Source organism: Pongo pygmaeus, chromosome X (genome assembly GCF_028885625.2).
Source record: "Pongo pygmaeus isolate AG05252 chromosome X, NHGRI_mPonPyg2-v2.0_pri, whole genome shotgun sequence".
NCBI classification, from domain to species: domain Eukaryota; kingdom Metazoa; phylum Chordata; class Mammalia; order Primates; family Hominidae; genus Pongo; species Pongo pygmaeus.
Window position 1 is genome coordinate 128,524,090 of NC_072396.2, and position 19,323 is coordinate 128,543,412.

Below are 19,323 nucleotides of genomic sequence, written 5' to 3' on the forward strand. Positions count from 1 at the left end.
TGTAGGAGGCATTTTCCATTTACTCCAGACCTCTTGGATCCACACAGATCTTGGTTCAACTCCTGACTGTTACATAACTACCTATGTTTCCTTGGAAAATTGCATATGCTTTCTGAGTTTTAGTTTCCTCATCAGTAAAGTGGGAATAATACTAGGTGTTTTTTGTTTTGTTTTTTTTTTTTGAGACAGAGTCTTGCTTTGTCGCCCAGGCTGGAGTGCAGTGGCATGATCTCGGCTCACTGCAAACTTCGCCTCCTGGGTTCAAGCGATTCTCGTGGTTCAGCCTCCTGAGCAGCTGGGACTATAGGTATGCACTACCATGCCCAGCTAATTTTTGTATTGTTTGTGGGGACGGAGTTTTGTTATGTTGGCCAGGCTGGTCTCAAGCTCCTGACCTCAAGTGATTCCCCCTGGCCTTGGCCTCCCAGAGTGCTGGGATTACAGGCGTGAGCCAACGTCCCAGGCCACTAGTTTTTATCTCATAGGGTTATTATCAGGATTAAATGAGCTCCTTTTCTCCCTGCCTTTTTTCTGACATCTTATGTTGCCTACTTTTTAGTACATAATGTAGCCTTTTATTGTCGAATGCCCTGTACCCTGGGCTCATTGTTTTTTGCATGTAAATATCTTTTCACTACAACTTGACAGACAAGTTCTTTTAAGGAAAGGCACTGTACTTGCCACTTTTCTTGTGTGCCCTCCTGAATTCTATTGTATGCTAAGCCCATATAGAAGGTATTCCACAATGTTTGTCCACTTTTTAAGTATTAAGTAGCACAAACAAAAAGTACTATGGGAGCTGGGAGAACAAATCTGTGTGCAGCTTAAGGAGATGGAACTTCTGTTCAGAGTTAATTTTTGCTGTCTGCCTTTCAGTCAGCAGCCTCCGTGCTTGGTTCCTGGCACTGAGTTTCAGGTGATCTTATTTGGATAGAAGAATCTCCATCCCAGTTTTCATTGTTTGCACTCTTGGAGCAAGGTGGAGATCTGACTTCTATGGCACTAAGCTTGCATTCAGTGGCCTGTTCATCATATCAGCAAAGGCCAATGTCTGTCTTCTGGTAGGATACGGTGATTTTCTCATTGGAACCTCTATTTGGGTATTGCTTTCTAAGTGTTACCAAAGTTGTTGCAAGGTGATAATGCAAATGAGGATAAACAAAAGCGTGACTATTTCTTGGAGAAAAAGGTATCATATATTTTGCTCTGTGGCTTCACATGGTTTTGGGTGTTTTTGTTGTTATTGTTTTGTTTACTTGTTTGATTCTCAAATTGTGATATTCCTCTTCCCTGTAACCTGTTTGAATTGGAATCTACATCACTGGGAGTTGGAAAAAAAAGCCTTGGGCAGAGAATTAGAAGACCTGAGTTTGTTTGTAGCTTTAGCCAAGTTAGTCCTTCTTATTGTGCCTCAGTTTCCTCATTTGCAAAATAGGAATAATGCCTGCCCTGCCTATTTCACATTGATGTGGAGAGAAAAGATGGCCAGCTGCATAAGCATGCTTAGGAAAGTGAAAAGCCTTTACAAATGTAAGGATGTATATATGTATGTATGTATGTATTTATTTGAGATGGAGTCTCGCTCTGTCGCCCAGGCTGGAGTGCAGTGGTATGATCTCAGCTCACTGCAACCTCCGCCTCCCCAGTTCAAGCGATTCTCCTGCCTTAGCCAACTGGGTAGCTGGGATTACAGGCGTGTGCCACCACGCCTGGCTAATTTTCATACTTTTAGTAGAGTTGGGGTTTCACCATGTTGGTCAGGCTGGTCTCAAACTCCTGACCTCGTGATCCCACCTCAGCCTTCCAAAGTGCTGGGATTACAAGCATGAGCCACTGTGCCCGGTCGGATGTATTCTTTTAAACGGCATTTAAACACAATCTGGCTTCAAGGGAACACTCTTTAACCACTGGGAGTTGATAGATTTTGCTTTTGTTATTAAGGATAACACTTATATTATTGTCTAAAGGTATTTGATGGTTTTCCAACCCTTCTTCCAGTGTTTATACTTATGTATGTGTGGGGGTGGTGGCAGGCTTCCAAAAACTGTATTCCATATGATTTTACCTTATCATAGGGTCATATATGTGTGGTTTATATGAAAATTCTTATTTGCATTATAAGTAATCTCCCTTCCACGGTTCTTGTGGGTTTTAATGATTCATAATTAAATTTATTTTGAAATAAATAATTTCCATTCTCTGAACACTTTACCATGTATTAAAAACTGGCCTTATTCAATTTGATTTTATCTATGTTTATTTATATGGAGATAATGGTAGTCATTAAAAAAGTTTGAGATGAATTGGGGTTACTTTATTGCAATCTCCCTACGAAGTTATAATGAAAGCAAGTCTCAGACCAAATTTTGTCTTACACATTAACATTTATTAAATGAACATTGATTAATAGCAGTAACAAAAGAGCTCATATAAACAGTTTTTTAAGGTTGATGAAGTCCCAGCTCTCTGTCCTTTTAAAGGCTTTGACCAAAACATACCTCAACGAGTCACAGGAGGAAGGCACAATCACATTTTAGAAGCAGAATTTAAAAAAATCTTGTTTTTGGTCGAGTGCAGTAGCTCATGCCTGTAATCCCAGCATTTTGGGAGGCCGAGGCGGGTGGATCACCTGAGGTCAGGAGTTCGACACCAGCCTGGCCAATATGGTGAAACCCCGTTTCTACTAAAAATACAAAAAAATTAGCTGGTTGTGGTGGCATGCGCCTGTAGTCCCAGCTACTTGGGAGGCTGAGACAGGAGAATCACTTGAACCCAGGAGGCAGAGGTTGCAATGAGCCGAGATCACACCACTGCACTCCAGCCTGGGCCACAGAGTGAGACTCTGTCTCAAAAATAATCATAATACTTTTTTATTGAAGTAACATTCACATAACATAAAATGAACCATTAACCATTTTAAAGCGTACAATTTGGTGGCCTCTACTGCATTCACAATGTTGTATAAGCATCACCACTATCTAATTCCAGAACATTTAATCCTAAAAGGACACTTCGTACTTATTAAGCAGTGACTCCCCATTGCCTCTCCTTTAACCTCTGGCAACCACTAATCTACTTACTGTCTATACAGATCTACCTATTCTAAAAGTTTCTTATAAATGAAATCAGAGAATGATTTTGTGACTGTCTTCTTTCTCTTAGCATAATATTTTTAAGGTTCATCATGTTGTAGCATTTATGAATACATTATTCCTTTTTATTTTTTAAAATTTTATTTTATTTTTGAGACAGGGGTCTCACTCTGTCACCCAGGTTGGAGTGCAATGGTGTGATCTTGGCTCACTGCAACCTCTGCCTCCTGGGCTCAAGCCATCCTCCCACCTCATCCTCCTGAGTAGCTAGGACCACAGGTGTGCGCCACCATGTCCAACTAATTTTTTTGTATTTTTGGTAGAGACGGGGTTTCACCATGTTGCCCAGGCTGGTCTTGAAGAACTGTTGAGCTCAAGCAGTCCACCTACCTTGGCCTCCCAAAGTGCTGGGATTACAGGTATGAGCCACCATGCCCAGCCCATTCCTTTTTATGACTGAATAATATTCCACTCTATAGACATACCACATTTAAAAAATTCATTCATTCACTGATGGCCATTTGGGTTGCCTCCACATTTCGGCTATTATGAATAGGGTTGCTATGAATATTCATGTGCAATATTTGTTTGATTACCTATTTTCAATGATTTTGGGTATATACCTAGGAGCAGAATCACTGGGTCATATGGTAATTCTATATTTAATTTTTGAGAAACTGCTAAACTACTTTCCACTTGGCTGCAACATTTTACATTCCCACCAGCAATGTGTAGGGAGTTCCCATTTCTCTACATCCCCAACAACATGTATTATTATTATTATTATTATTTTAAATAGCCATCCTAGTGGGTGTGAAGTATCTCATTGTGGTTTTGATTTTCATTTCCCTGATGACTCATGATGTTGAGCATGTTTTCAGGTACTTACTGACCATTTGTGTATTTACTTTGGGAAATGTCTATTTAGATCCTTTGCACTTGCCCTCAACTTTCTTTTTTTTTTTTTTTTTTTAAGAGACAGGGCCTCACTCTGTTGCCCAGGCTGGAGTGCAGTGGTGCAATTATAGCTCACTGCTGCAGCGTTAACTTCCTGAGCTCAACCGATCCTCTTGCCTCAGCTTCCCAAATAGCTGGGATTACACACCATACCCAACTAATTTTTAATTTTTTTGTAGAAATGGTGTCTCACCATGTTGCCTAGTCTGGCCTTAAACTTCTGGCCTCAAGTGATACTCCTGCCTTGGCCTCCCAAAGTGCTAGGTTGACAGGCATGAACCATCACACCTGAATGGCTTATTTTTATTTTTATTTATTTATTTTTGAGACATGGTCTTGCTCTGTCACCTAGGCTGGGGTGCAGTGGTATGATCATGGCTCACTGCAGCCTCAACCTCCTGGGTTCAAGGGATCCTCCCACTTCAGCCTCCCAAGTAGCTGGGAGTACAGGTATGTGCCACCACGCCTGGCTAACTTAAAAAAAAAAAATTTTGTAGAGATGGGAATCTTACTATGTTGCCCAGACTGGTCTCGAACTCCTGGCCTCAAGCAATCCTCCCAACTTGGCCTCCCAAAATGTTGGGATTATAGGCATGAGCAACCATGCCCAGCCTGCCCTTTTTTTTTTTTTTTGAGATAAGATCTTGCTCTGATGCCCAGGCTGGAGTGCAGTGTCATGATCACAGCTCGCTGCAGCCTCGAATTTCCGGGCTCAGACAATCCTCCCACTTCAGCTTCCTAGATAGCTGGGACCACAGGTGCATGCCACTACTCCTGGCTAATTTTTTGTAGACACAGGGTTTTGCCATGGTGTCCAGGCTGGTCTCGAAATCTTGGGCTCAAGCAATCTGCCCACCTCAGCCTTGTGAGGTGCTGGGATTACGGGTATGGGCCACCACACCTGGCCTCTGGCCTGCCCATTTTTAAATTGGGTTGTTTCTCCTTTTGTCATGGAGTTGTACTCTTTTTGTTCCTCAATCCCTCCATTGCTGCTTTCTTTTGTGATTAGCTGATTTTTTTTTCTAGTGTATAATTTTGATTCCCTTTTCATCTCTTTTAAAATATAGTTTTTAGGTTTTTTTTTCTTAGTGGTTACCATGGGGATAAAATTAGGATCTTAACTCTATACCAATCAAATTTGAATTAATACTTAGTTTCAATAGTATGCAAAAACTCTGCTCCTTTACATCTCTATCTCCCCATTTTGTGTTATTCACAAATTCCATATATATAGTATGTTTATTAACACAGTTTTGTAATTATTGTTTTATTTCTTTGTCTTTTAAATCATATGGAAACAAAAAAGAATGACAAAGAGAAAAAAGGAGGCATTACAAACTGTATATGCAACAACACCAGCTTTTACAATTACCTGTGCAACTACTTTTCCTTTTGTTCTTTATTTCTTCATGTGGATTTGGGTTACTGTCTGGTGTGCTTTCATTTCAACCTAGACAATTGTTATCCTATTGCATGTATTGTACAGGAAGTCTATTTGTGATGAACTTCCTCAAGTTTTTGTTTATTTGGGAATGTCTTAAATTTTCCTTTATTTTTTGCAGGATAGTTTTGCTGAATATATAATTATTGGTTTGCATTTTTTTCAAAAATTTAAATGTCCAACTGCCTCCATGGTTTCCGAATATAAACTGTTAGTCTTATTGAAGATCCCTCACATATGATGAATTACTTCTCTCTTGGTTTTCTGAAGATGCTCTCTTTGTCGTTTTTTACAATTTGACTATTATGTGTCTTGGTGTGGATATTTTTGGGTTTTTCATGTCCGGATTTTGTCATAATTTTTGGATGTGTAGATTCATATTTTTCATCCAGTTTGGGAAGTTTTTCACTGTTATTTCTTCCAATATTCTTTCTGCACCTTTCTGTCTCTCCTCTTCCTCTGGGAACCTGCTTATTCATATGTTGGTAAACTTGATGATGTCCCACAGGTCTCAGGGACCTGCTCATTTTTCTTCATTCTTTTCTCTTTCTGCTCCCTTGACTGAATGATTTCAACTGACATATCTTTAAGTTCCCTGATTTTTTCTTCACTTGTTCAATCAGCTATTAAATCTCTCTAGTGAATTTTTAATTTCCATTTCTATTTGTTTCTTTTAAAAAATAATTTCTATCTCTTCATTAATATTTTCTATTGTTGTTTTATTGGTTTCCTCTAGGTTTTTGCATATAGCTGATAAGTCATTTAAAGTCTGTATCTAGTAAGCCCAGTGCCAGGGCTTCCTAAGGAGTAGTTTCTTTCTTTGATTTTTTCTTTTCCGTAGATACACCGTACTTTCTTGTATCTGCAGTTCTTGTGTTTTTTGTTGAAAACTGAATATTTTGAATTTTATAGCATAGCAATTCTGGAAACCAGATTCTCTACCCTACCCAAAATTTGTTTTAGTTACCGATTGTGGGATGCTGTTACTTCTTTAGTGACCTTTCAAAACTGTTTTTGTAAAGTCTATATTCTTTGTCTTATGTAGTCCCTGAAGTCTCTGTTCTGGCACCCCAGTGGTCAGCTGGTGTTTTGATAGAGTTACCTTAAGTGTCTGGAGCAAATAAAAGATAAAAGAAAGAGAAAATAAAAAAGAAAAAGAATGACTCTCCCAGTCTGTCATTGCAGATTGGTTCTGTGTTGGGGTGCTCCTTCAATGCTTAGCCAGGCCATTTATCTCTGTCTTAGCTTTCACTTTCTACTTTCACAGAACTTAGGGGTAGCCAGAGGTTAAAGCTTAAAGTCTCCTCGGGCCTTTTCTGAGTAGGTTTCCCATACAGGGCATGTATATGTATTTCTTGATTCCTTGGTATACACAAGAGCTTTTTAAGGCCCTTATTCCCACATGTGGCTCCTTTCCTAACCTCTTTCTTTCCAGGATTATTGATCTGCCTATTGCTTGTCCCGAATGCTTTTCCTTGCCCCAGGCTATTGTAGCTGGTGCCTTTATAAGCTTTTGTCTAGGAAACTACTCTAGTATTGGGAACTCTCTGAATTGGACAAAATAAAAGGTAACCTCTGTTCTGGTCCATGAGAAAAATGCCAGACAAATCAAGACTCAATTCTTTGAGAATAGGGTCCATATTGCTCCCTTTGGCACTGGCACTGGCTATTGGCATCGGAGGTATGGGCCTTAGTTCACATGGCCACTGCCAATTTGGTGTGTGAAGAATGGTAGGTGGGCAATTTAAAATAGCACTGTGCTCTTTTACCTCAAGGCAATCACTTCTTTCTCCTGGAGTGCAGTGGCTCAATCTTGGCTCACTGCAACCTCTGCCTCCTGGCTTCAAGCAATTCTCCTGCCTTAGCCTCCCGAGTAGCTGGGATTACAGGCGTGCACCACGATGCCCAGCTAATTTTGTAGTTTTAGTAGAGATGGGGTTTTGCCGTGTCGGCCAGGCTGGTCTCAAACTCCTGACCTCGGGTTATCTACCCGCCTCGGCCTCCCAAAGTTCTGGGATTACAGGCATGAGCCACTGCGCCCAGCCAAGAATACTTTTAAAAGAAATTTCTGAATGCCAAATGTTCTTTATGGTTGGAGGCTGGCCCATAAGTAGAATATGGTTAGATTGCTTCATTACCTGTCTTTGGTTCTTTTAGAAGCCTGCTATATAGCAAATCTCAAGTCCAAAGAGCATTTATGGGAACTCACAGGAGTGGTCTTTGTTGGAGGTGTCCAGGAAGATCTACACACCTCCAACCAGTGTGGCTTTAGTGCTTGTGTGGTCTGAGATTGGGCCATAAATTGAACTTGAGCCTCATTTTTTTCATCCGGCCCCGCCACTGGAGTACACCACTGCCTGCTCAGAATTTTAGTTTCTCTTGTCTGTCACAAGGCCCTAGGAATGTAGAGAAGATAAGATGCACTTTCGTGTTCAATAGAAGTGGAGAAGGATAGCCATTTAGGAAAGCAATTAGCGATTGATGACTGGAAGTAGTTGGAAACGTGAATTCAGTTTTTCCCTTGTAGTATATCTCATATCTTTTCTTGTAGTATAGCTCATGTTGTGGCTTAATGGGCCAACTTTTCACAGGCTCTGGAAAGCATATTCAGCTTTCTAGTAACATTTTCGAGTTAACCCCAACTGAAGATGTGGTCATCTACAGAATGAGATTTGAGGAAGCAGCTGGCAGTATACTTCTCCCTCCAAGTTCACTGCCAGTCATTCCACAATTTCTCAATTTCTTTGTGCCTTCAGGAAACTCCTAGCAAAATGCCAAGTTCGGTATGGGTTCTACTAAAGTCTTTTCAGAGTAGACTCCCCTGAAAAGTGACTTTCTTTCCTTTTCATCAACTTTTGGAGAGCAGTCAACAGCATGGGGACCATCAAAGTTACACTGAGGGAAATGAGGATATCAGAAACTTTCCAGATGGCTTGAAATGAATGCAGGTGTGCCTGGAACTCTGCCATTGCTCCTCATCCTGAAATGGTAGTCAGTAAATGCACTTCTGGTAAACAATTCCAATTTTAAATGTGCCAGTGGAATATGCCAGCTAAAGAAATCCAGGAATGAATCTGTTTGTTCAGCAAATAAGTCTCCCTGTTTTTGAAGTTTGCATTTTTATTGAGGTTTCTTAGATTCTTAAAGTGGTTTCAGAAAGTTTCATCACAAAAGATATTTAACCTAAGTAGACAAGCTGATTTAGATGGTGAGTTATATGCATATATAGACAAAGGAGGAGAGAAGGGGAAAGATTTGTATTGATGGGCTATGGTGTGTACACATGCATGTGTATCTGGCAGGTAGAGGTGACTAACATTTATTGATGTTTACTATGTGTCAGGAACTACACTAAGTGTTTTTCAGGAACCATTTTGTTTGACTCTCATGTCAACTCTGAGGTAGATACTATTATTCTCCTCTTACTGCTTAGAGAGGTTAAGTAATTTGCTCAAGGTCACAGTAGAATGGAGATTTGTTTCTAGGTAACAGGAGAGGCAGATCTAGCTGTGGGACCTTAGGCAAGTTATCTCTCTCTCTAGGCTTCAGTTTCCTCATCTGTTACATGAAAGGTTGTCTTTAGAGTACTTCTGGCTCTGACAGTCTATGATTCTATGTTTCTGGGCTGCTTCCTATGTTTTCTGGGTGTTGTTTCCTAAGGAGAGAAAGGCCAGCAGTCAACAGTGACTGACTGCTAGTAGGGATATTTCATAATGTAGTCAGAGACAGCAGGGTGCCATGGACAATACATTTGTTTGGGTTTTTGTGTTGCTGGTGGTGGTTTTTCATTACCTTGATCTGAGTTCTGGACGCTATTAAAACACTTCGTTCTCATCATTAACTTCTGTCTTAAGAAAGACGGAAACCCAGACCATTTATTGTAATTTTTCCCTGACTAAATTCTTATTTTTCAGTGCTTCTTATTTTCCCAAAGTGCTGTCCCTGTGAGTTCCATTCATTTAATGACAAATATTTATCGAGTGTCTGCTATGTGCGAAATATTTTTCTAGGCACTGAGGATACATTGATGAATAAAACAGACACATATTTCTGCCCTCATGGAACTTATATTTTAGTGTGGTGAACAGGAAATGAATGAAAGATAGTCATTCAGTATACAGTAGTATGTTAAATGGTGATAAATTCTATGATAGAAAATAGAGCAGAATGAGGGACTTGGGAGTGCTCAGTACAATTGCGTACTATGTCCTTGGGAAAATCAGTGCTAGTTTTTTTTTTTTTTTTATCAGAGCATGGATAACAGGACATTTCTTACCTAGGCAAATAAGCATAGACTTTGGAGTTAGATAGACCTATTTTGATTTGCGACCTTGGGCAACTGTATCGCAGCTTTGCAATCTTGGGCAACTAATTTTCATTGAGCCTTGTATCAGCCAGTGTTCTATCAGAGAAGCAGAACCATTAGGAGTGATAGAAAGCAAAGGATTTATTATGGAGATCAGATCTTATGCAATTGTGGGAGCTGATTAAACAGTTCCTGTAAGACTGTTGTTCTGGGGCCGGGCACGGTGGCTCATGCCTGTAATCCCAGCACTTTGGGAAGCTGAGGCAGGCGGATTACCTGAGGTCAGGAGTTCGAGACCAGCCTGGCCAACATGGCAAAACCCTGTCTCTACTAAAAATACAAAAATTAGCCGGGCATGGTGGCGCACACCTGTAGTCCCAGCTACTTTGGGAGGCTGAGGCAGGAAGATCGGTAGAACCTGGGAGACAGAAGTTGCAGTGAGCCGAGATTGCGCCACTGCACTCCAGCCTGGGCAGCAGAGTGAGACTCCATCTCAAAAAAAAAAAAAGACTGTTGTTCCAGTTCTGATGCTGGACCTGAAGTCAGCAGGGCAGATAGTCAAGAAAGATGGATGTGAAGTGGGAGGAGAGCAAGGTCACACTAGAATTTATGAGGATTAGCTGGAACCCAAATATACCTCTCACAGCCTCTAAGCCTCCAACTTCAAACTTGGAGGTATCGTGCAGGAGAAGCTGGTATGCTTCATCACAGAGCTAAACACACACGTGGCCCCTGAGTCAGAGAAGCTGAAGGAGGAAATCCCAGGGGAACTAGAGAAGTTGTGGCCTACGTGTGTTCTCTCAGAAATCAGAGAAGCTGGCCAGACGTGGTGGCTCATGTGGGTAAACCCAGCACTTTGGGAGGCTAAGGTGGGTGGATTGCTTGAGGCCAAGAGTTCGAGACCAGCCTGGCCAACATGGTGAAACCCTGTCTCCACTAAAGATACAAAAATTAGCTAGGTGTGGTGGCACGTGCCTGTAGTCCCAGCTACTGGGGAGGCTGAAGCAGGAGAATTGCTTGAACCCAGGAGGCAGAGGTTGTAGTAAGCCAAGATCATGCCACTGCACTTCAGCCTGGGCAACAGAGCAAGACTCTTCCCAAAAAAAGAAATCAGAGAATCTGAAAGAGGAGCTTTAGCAGTTGCTGTGGGCTCAGACATGCCCCAAGCCAAAGTTAAGAGCCAGGAGAGAAGAGACAACATACTTAAGCTACAACCACACCAAGTACCCTCCTCTGATCTTCTGGGCCTAAGAAGATGAGGGCAGGTGCTTCACTTCTGCCTCCCAAGTTTCATGCAACATATATCTGGTGGTCCATGCTAACCCAGCCTATTTAGAATAGAGAAGGGAACTGTAGAGATTCTAGTTCCAGCTTAGCTTGGTTGACAGTGTACAAATCCATCACAAGCCTATATCTTAATGGGGATAATAATACCTAATTCATAGGATTTTTGGGAAGAATAAATGAGATAATCCATGTAAAAGTATCTAGCACATAGTAGATAATCAAAATTTTTTTTCTTTCTTTCTCCTACCCTTTGGCCAAGGAGTAGCATAATTTCAGGCCTCAGGGCCTGTGGAGAAGATTTAACATATTTATTTATTGGGGGAGGGTGCTGTGGGGACTGTGAGGATACCTTTTTAAATTGTTAAATGATTATATCAGATTGCAAATTACTTGTTATAGCTATATTTGAGGTTGACTCTGTTTGAGGATGTGGAATATACACTGAATGCCCCAGGCCATTGAAGATACATTTAGCATACATACATATACAAACAATGAAAACAGATAGAAAGAAATTATATAAATTGGTGGAAAAACAAATTTAATTTATGAAGTCACAGAGTCAAAGAATGTCAGACCTGGTAGGAGCTTAGGAGGAGGTCAAATATTTCAATACTTAATTTTCACAGATGATAAACTGAGGCTCAGAGAGGAGAAGTAAATTGGGTAAATTCACTACTTGTTTGGTCAAGAAACATTTTTTATAGGATTTTTTTAGGCTCCTATAGAACTTGTTAAATATATTGTAAGGATATTGTTGAAGACTTCATACACTTTATTATTCAGTGTCTTCTATATGACATCCCCACATGAGAAATTTTAGAACTAAGTGCCAGGAAAAACTTTGTTTAACCCGAGGAACTGGTATGCTTTTATTCCTCATGGACAATATAAATCTGGTAAATGATCATGAGGAAACATGATCATTTTGCTTTGGCTGCCAGGATGTTCAGAGCCAAATTTGCAGCCCTAACTTTACTAACCATGTAGGTCTTTATGAGCCTCAATATAGATGTCTTACCTTTGCCTCTGGCTCTGTTGCTTTCTTTCTTCTTGTCTTGATTTTTAGTTAATATAATTTTTATATTTTTAGTTAATATGATTTTTATATTTAATGTGATATATATCACATTATATATTATATATTATATAATATAATATATATAAAATATATATAATATATATTATATAATATATATAATATATATTATATAATATATATAATATATATTATATATATATATTCATATATATAATATATATACATATATATGAAATAAGTGGCCTCAAGTTCTTTGTGGTATGAGGAAGGATATAAGCACACAAATAGAAAAATCCTATATTATTTGACCTCTGTGGTACAGTGAAAAAGCACTGGACATGGAATAAATTCTAGTCCAGGCTCTGCCATTTTAATAGACTTCTTTGAACTTCAGTTTCTTTGAGCAGCTTGGATATTGTAACTTCTGGTATGATTCAGAAGACAGCCTTTTTAGAAGAGTATAGAAGTGTCTAAAACCTTGTGTGTCTGCCCCTTATATAAAAAGTGTTTTGGGGAACTTGACTCTCAGTTAAGAGATTCAGGGTGATTTGAAATGAGGATTTTACTCAATTCTGGATAAGAAACCAGAGTTAGATTAAGTTTCTAGATTGGTGAGAGAATAGTACATAAAGTAGAATGTGTTCATTTATTTGCTTTGATTTTTAATTTTTTTAATTTAAAAAATTATACGGTAAAATTGACTTTTTGGTGAGTATGCATTCTATGAGTTTTAACACATGTATAGATTCACATAACCACCGCAAGCAGGAAACAGAACAGTTCCATCTCCTCAGAAAACTCCCTCTGGCTCTCCTTTTATAGTCAAACTCTCCTCCCACACATATGCCTTGATTTTATTTATTTTAAAATGTCCTCCCCAACATTTTATGAGAATAGATTAAGATAAATTTGATCCAACCATTCACTTTATAGAGTTCCTACTGTATTCTCACCACTGTGGTAGGTTCTGCAGGCTGTGTAAGGAGTATCATATGTGGTCCAGGGCTTCAAGTATGTTACGATGTGGTTGGTAAGATCAGCTTAATACATTGGAAACAATTAGAGGAGCCTATAAGACACTGTATAAGCAAGTGTTAAATTGGTACAGATCAGAAGATGGGGAAACATCTGTCTGTGTTTGAATATAGGCTTCTGCAAGCGAATGACACACTACTCGTATTTGTATATATCTTTTTGTGTGAGGGCAGACTGAAATGTATTTAGAAATGTAGAGTTAAGTTTTACCTCTAAAAGGGATATATTAGTCTAAACAGATGAAAGAGAATCACAGGATTGTGAGAGTATTTACAAAAGTCTTCAGAATCTATAGTCAAGGAAGTCTACCTAAGTGCAAAAAACTATTTTATTTTTATAAGATGTGGAGAGACAGATGATTGCCAAATGGCTTTGCTCTGTGTCCAGAGAAATTTAACGAAGCTGACAGCCAGATATCTATTGCAGAAGTCTGACTAGAATTTTCCATTATGAATACAGTGCATGTGAATTCTGAACATATGGCTTCCATCAGTGATCTATGAGGAGGTGATGGAATGTAGGTTGGCGAAGACAAGAGGAAGGCCAAGTCTCTGACTCTAAAGTGAGAGGCAGCTGGACCCCATATGTGTGTATGTTTAGACTTGGAGCCAGCTTTATGTCAAGGGAGTAGGCAGTCACCCAAGCCTCATGATTTGTAGGGTGTAGAGAAAGGATCTTCCTTTGCCAAATTCTTTCCCTACAGGCAAGCCCCAAAGCCTGAACTTTCCATTAGAGAAAGAAACAAAATATTGTGTCTTCCAGAGCCCCTCTTTAAAATATAAGGAGCTGGGTAGGGGGTGGGACACCAACCCATTAAGCTGGAAATAGCTATCAGAGTCTTGATGTAGAGCAGTTTATCTAATAAGCCTAGTGAAACTGGAGGGAAGAGTAGGACCCATGAGATGGGGTAGGTCTGTGTGTCTGTGGGTGTGTGCATGTGTCTTCATGTACACACATGCTGGAAGTCAGTGTGTTTGCAGAAAACCTGGCCCCCATACAGATTAGAATGGTAATATTTAGTGCACATTTACATATTCCAGCTCATTTGCTACATGTTGGGTGCCTGCAATGGTTTACTCTCCAAGGTGGCAGGCCTCCCTGGTATCAACCAGGATACAGGTTACTGCAGAGATTTGTTAAGAATCGATTAAGAAGACAACCTTCTGAAGTACCCTTGGCCTGAATATCTCGAAGGGCCTTTTAAGACACCTTCCAGCCAGCCCTCACAGAAAGTGGGGGTAAAGTCAGGAGTGTGAAGCCCATGACATGAATGGAGAGAATAGCTATTAAAGAAGTTGTCACTTCTCTAAAGATAACCTAGATATTTAGGGTACAAGCAGGACTGTCTGGTGTGTATGTGATGAGAGCCAGAAGCCCCACCCTTTCTGAGCAAATGAGGTGATAAGAAGAGCAGAACTTTCTGACCATGTCCTTTATACCTGACACCCTAGGTATGGTCCTGTCTTGCATCCTGAAAACTGTCCTTACTTCTCAACAAAATTGCCTCTGGAGTCCTCTTTTCAAGCTATTTTTAGCAATTAGTCCAACCTTGCTAAGCTGGGAAAACACATAAAGCTTATTTTTCTTTTGAAAATGAAGGAAAAGGTATTCCAAGAAGCTATGAAGATGTGCAGGATCTCACTAAATGTTGGATTTGACTATTTGAAATGTGCAAGACTAATCAGTTCAGAGGATTGTCCAACCCTTGGAATATGGAAGAGCATTGGACCTACAGAGAAGGAGCTTCACAAAACTTAAAATCTAGTGCCAAAATGTCTGCTGCATTCATTGATCCTCTTTGACATAAAAGTGTTAATTTGGTCGAGTACAGTGGCTCACACCTGTTACCCCAGCACTTTGGGAGGCCAAGGCGAGTGGATCACGAGGTCAGGAGTTCGAGACCAGCCTGACCAACATGGTGAAACTAACTCCGTCTCTACTAAAAATACAAAAAAATTAGCTGGGCGTGGTGGCGCGTGCTTGTAATTCCAGCTACTCAGGAGGCTGAGGCAGGAGAATCGCTTGAACCCGGGAGGTGGAGGTTGCAGTGAGCCAAGATCGCGCCACTGCACTCCAGCCTTGGTAACAGAGTGAGACTCCGTCTCAAAAAAAAAAAAAAAAAAAAAGTGTTAATTTATCTTACAATTTGGTGTGATTTCGGTAATTATATAACTGAGCCTTTTGTATTAAAAAGGCAAGTACTTTGCAGATTGGTTTGGGGTGGAGAAAATCAACAAAACCCCATGTGGGTGTGGTGCTGGCTTTTCTGAGTTCATTGTTGGATGGAAAATTCAGACTACTTCTCAGCCTGAGTCATCTGAAAAAATTGGATTTGCTAATTTGCAGGTGGAAAATGTAATGTGCCTGTTAATTTCTTCAGATGATGACATTTAAAGGTGAAAGTGATAATGGTGCTGGGAAGGTGTACCTGGGGATCATGGGCTTTATGGTGCTGGGTCAGAGCTGCCATTGAGGTCAGGTGAATTGGCTTTGGTCAAAGGGCAGAAGCCAGGGCTCTAGTATAATTTCCCTGTAGATTGATAATGGAAATTTCCCATTACAACTTGTGGGCATATGATGTAATTGGAGATTCATAAATAGATTTCTTGGGCCCTGAGACCTACTTTCTGTTGGCCAAATTTGCGTTTGTAACTTTTGGATGGTATCCAGGAATGGGGACACTACCAACTTTCTCAATAGCCTGTTCCATTTTTAGAGAGGTCAAGAAACTCTTATTTCTAGCCATGCTGCTCCTACTTAAATCTACCCATTTCTTCTTGGTCAGTGTTTCATTTACATGAGAATAACTTCTCAGCATTATTCTCTTCAAATTCATTCATGGACTATTGGACCACACTCCTCAAGTCTTCTCTAGGCTAAATAACTTTCTGTAGTGATAATGTAGGCCTTTCTCAATTCACTCATGAAGAAATGAGTCTTTAGGATTCTTGCTTTTACAATAATAATGATAACAATAACAATAGCTAATAATTGCCCTTTCTTTTTAGAAAAAGCTGACATTTATGGAGTGCTTACTAATTGCCGGGCAGTGTACTAAGGATTTTACATGTGTTGGTTCATTTTATCTTCCTGATAACCCAGTGCAGGTACGAGCTACTGTTTTGCTCTTTTAAAGATTAGGAACTTGAAAGTGAGAGTTAATTTGTCCAGGTTCATACTGTAAGTTTAACCAGTATCTTTCTGTGATGCTCTATGGCTTCCCTGATCATTGAGATTATTCTGGCTTTTTTGTATTTATTGTTCATATATGTCTGTGTACACACGCACACTCTCACACACATACATACACAAACATATGGGAAAATAACTGTGGGTAAATTTGCTAGATGCATGTCATGCTGCTTTGTGCCATGCCGAGGTACTAACATCTTTAAAGGAAAGAGTAGCTGACCTTCATCTGTACTGAAATTATTCCCTTAGGAATATTTCATTTCTCTTTTCCATTAATAAGCTGCCTTGAAGAGCAAATTAGTTCTATGAAGGATGCTACATTAAGTTTCAAAGTGCTAGAGCCAAAGGAATTTTAATATTTTCACTTTTATTCTGTCCACATATGTTGTAGATGATAAAATTTTACAGCAATTCCTACTCTGTGCATTGCCTCTCAGACCTAGAGGCTGTCAGGTGATGGCTAAGAGGAACCACTGCATATCCCAAGAGAATGGACTACTGTATAGGCCACTTTGTAGCCCTTTACAGTCTAGTAGGAGAAATGGGCATAAGCATATGTTGTAGGTGAGAACAAACCATGCTGCGTGTGGTACCTGTGTACTACGTACATTTTCAGAGTTGCTCCTGGCTGTTGGAGGAGAGAGTGAAGTGTACATTTTCAGGGGATTTAATAGTACCTGAAAGTTCAGAAATCCAGGATGTGACATTTGGTTTCGGATTTGAAGGCAAGGAACCAAGGAAGAGTAGAGGAATTCCTGAAGTGGAATTCATTAGTTTTGTATCGGAATTGAGCTGTCAGTCACAGATTGGCACTGCTGTGTGCCATGATGGGCTGGAGGCAGAAGGAAGAGCAGCAAGACTTGGATCCTAAACCTGTCTTTGCTACTTTGGAGGTGTGTAACCTTGGGCGAGTTAAATCTTACCTCTCGGCCTCAGTTTCCCCACTTGTAAAGTGAGCACAAGACCATATGTACCTCATAGGCTTATAATGGTTAAAAAGATTAATAAATGGGAGATGGCTTTGAGTCTAGAAAGAAAATTAGAAACGTTAGCAATCACTAATAATTACATTTTAGATGTACTCTAGATGAATTTTTTATTAGCTTTTTTTTTTCAAAACTAAGTCTATTACTTTCCCAAATATGTCTCACAGTATAGAATTGAAAAATATTGTTTTTAGCACATGATAGAATAAAGTTTAGCCACTGATCCTATTTTGCCTCCTTTAGCCCAAGCTCTGAGCAGACTTGGGATGGCCTTCCCCTGGCTGGGGAGAAGGAATGAGTTTCTCAACTCTTTTCTTTTTTTTTTTTTTTTGGAGACAGAGTCTTGCTCTGTCATCCAGGCTGGAGTGCAGTCATGCAATCTTGGCTCACTGCAACCTCAACCTCCCAGGTTCAAGTGATTCTCCTGCCTCAGCCTACCAAGTAGCTGGGATTACAGGCACGCGTCACCACGCCCGGCAAATTTTTGTATTTTTAGTAGAGACGGGATTTCACCATGTTGGCCAGGCTGATCTCAAACCCCTGACCTCAGGTGATCTGCCCACCTCAGCCTCTCAAAGTGCTGGGATTACAGGCGTGAGCCACCCTGCCCGACCATTAGTTTTTCAACTCTTAAATTAATGCACTGCCTGCCACTCACCTACTCATTTGGCTTTAAAGCTCATGGCTTGCCCTTAATCAATAGCTTAGGACAGTGGTCTCCAAAGTGGGGATGTATGGATCCACGGGGGTTGTGCAAGATGATTTATTTGGGTGTGGAGAAAACATTAAAATTTCTATTTACTTTTTCTATTTTTTTTTTTTAGAGCCCAGGGTCTAAGAAAAAACAAAACAAAACAAAACAACTCCTGGGCTCAAGTGATCCTCCTAACTCAGCCTTCTGAATAGCTGGGACTATAGGTGGATTCCACCATGCTTGGCTTACTTCCTAGTGTTTAATCTTTGAACTGACACTGCTACTCATTTGGACCTGTGTTAGAGATGTGTCACGTACGTTTGTCAGCACCCTGCAGAAAGAGTAGGGGTTTCATAATTCAAAGTGATTTTCAGCAATGGCCTCACTCGTTTTTTGCTTTCAGTATATTGCAAAATACTGTGGTTTACCTGTGCAGGGAGAAGGCTATAGTTTATATAATCTTAACTGATAGACTCTTTTATATGGTTTGTAAGGAGATGGAGAATGACCATGAAAATCTTTAGTGCCACTCTGAGATCTCACTAGTTATCTTGAGGAAAATATTTAAAAAATTGTTCAACTTAGGGATGAGTTACAATATTTTCCTTCTAAACAAAGACAAGTGTTCCAAATTTGCTTATCTTTTCTTGCTGAGCAGTTGGCAATACCCAGAAGATATTGTTTTTTAAAAAGTGAATTTTAATAATGAGTGAAAAGTAAATGCTTTAAAAAAACGTATCTTAAAAATGGATGCTGAAAAATGTTTCTATCTTCTCTGTGGTTTTCTTGCTTTGCCACCTACCATAAAAACCCCTAGTACCTGCATAATTTTAAAAGTTGGAAATAAACATTTCTAACCTCTTTAAAGCTTTTTCAAAGGAAGGATTTTGGCAAATTTTGATCCCATTTGTTAAAAATGGCAATATATCACGCCTTCTGATGAGTTTGCAGGCACAACTGATTGACATCGGGAAATAAGAAAATTTGTTAGACAAATTACAGCAAACACGTTTGAATAATTGAAGGATGAAGTGAAAAACACATTCAGGATTACATATTAAGCATAGACAATGATGTACTTCTGTTTGAATCTATGTATCTTTATGAGCTCTCTTTTTCAACCAAGATATTTATTAAAACCTAGTAAATAATCTGATTTAGAACAAGTCCTTCAAATTGCTGTAACGTAAGATTTAAAAAATTAAACAATGTTGGCTGGGCGCGGTGGCTCACCCTGTAATCCCAGCACTTTGGGAGGCCGAGACGGGCGGATCACGAGGTCAGGAGATCG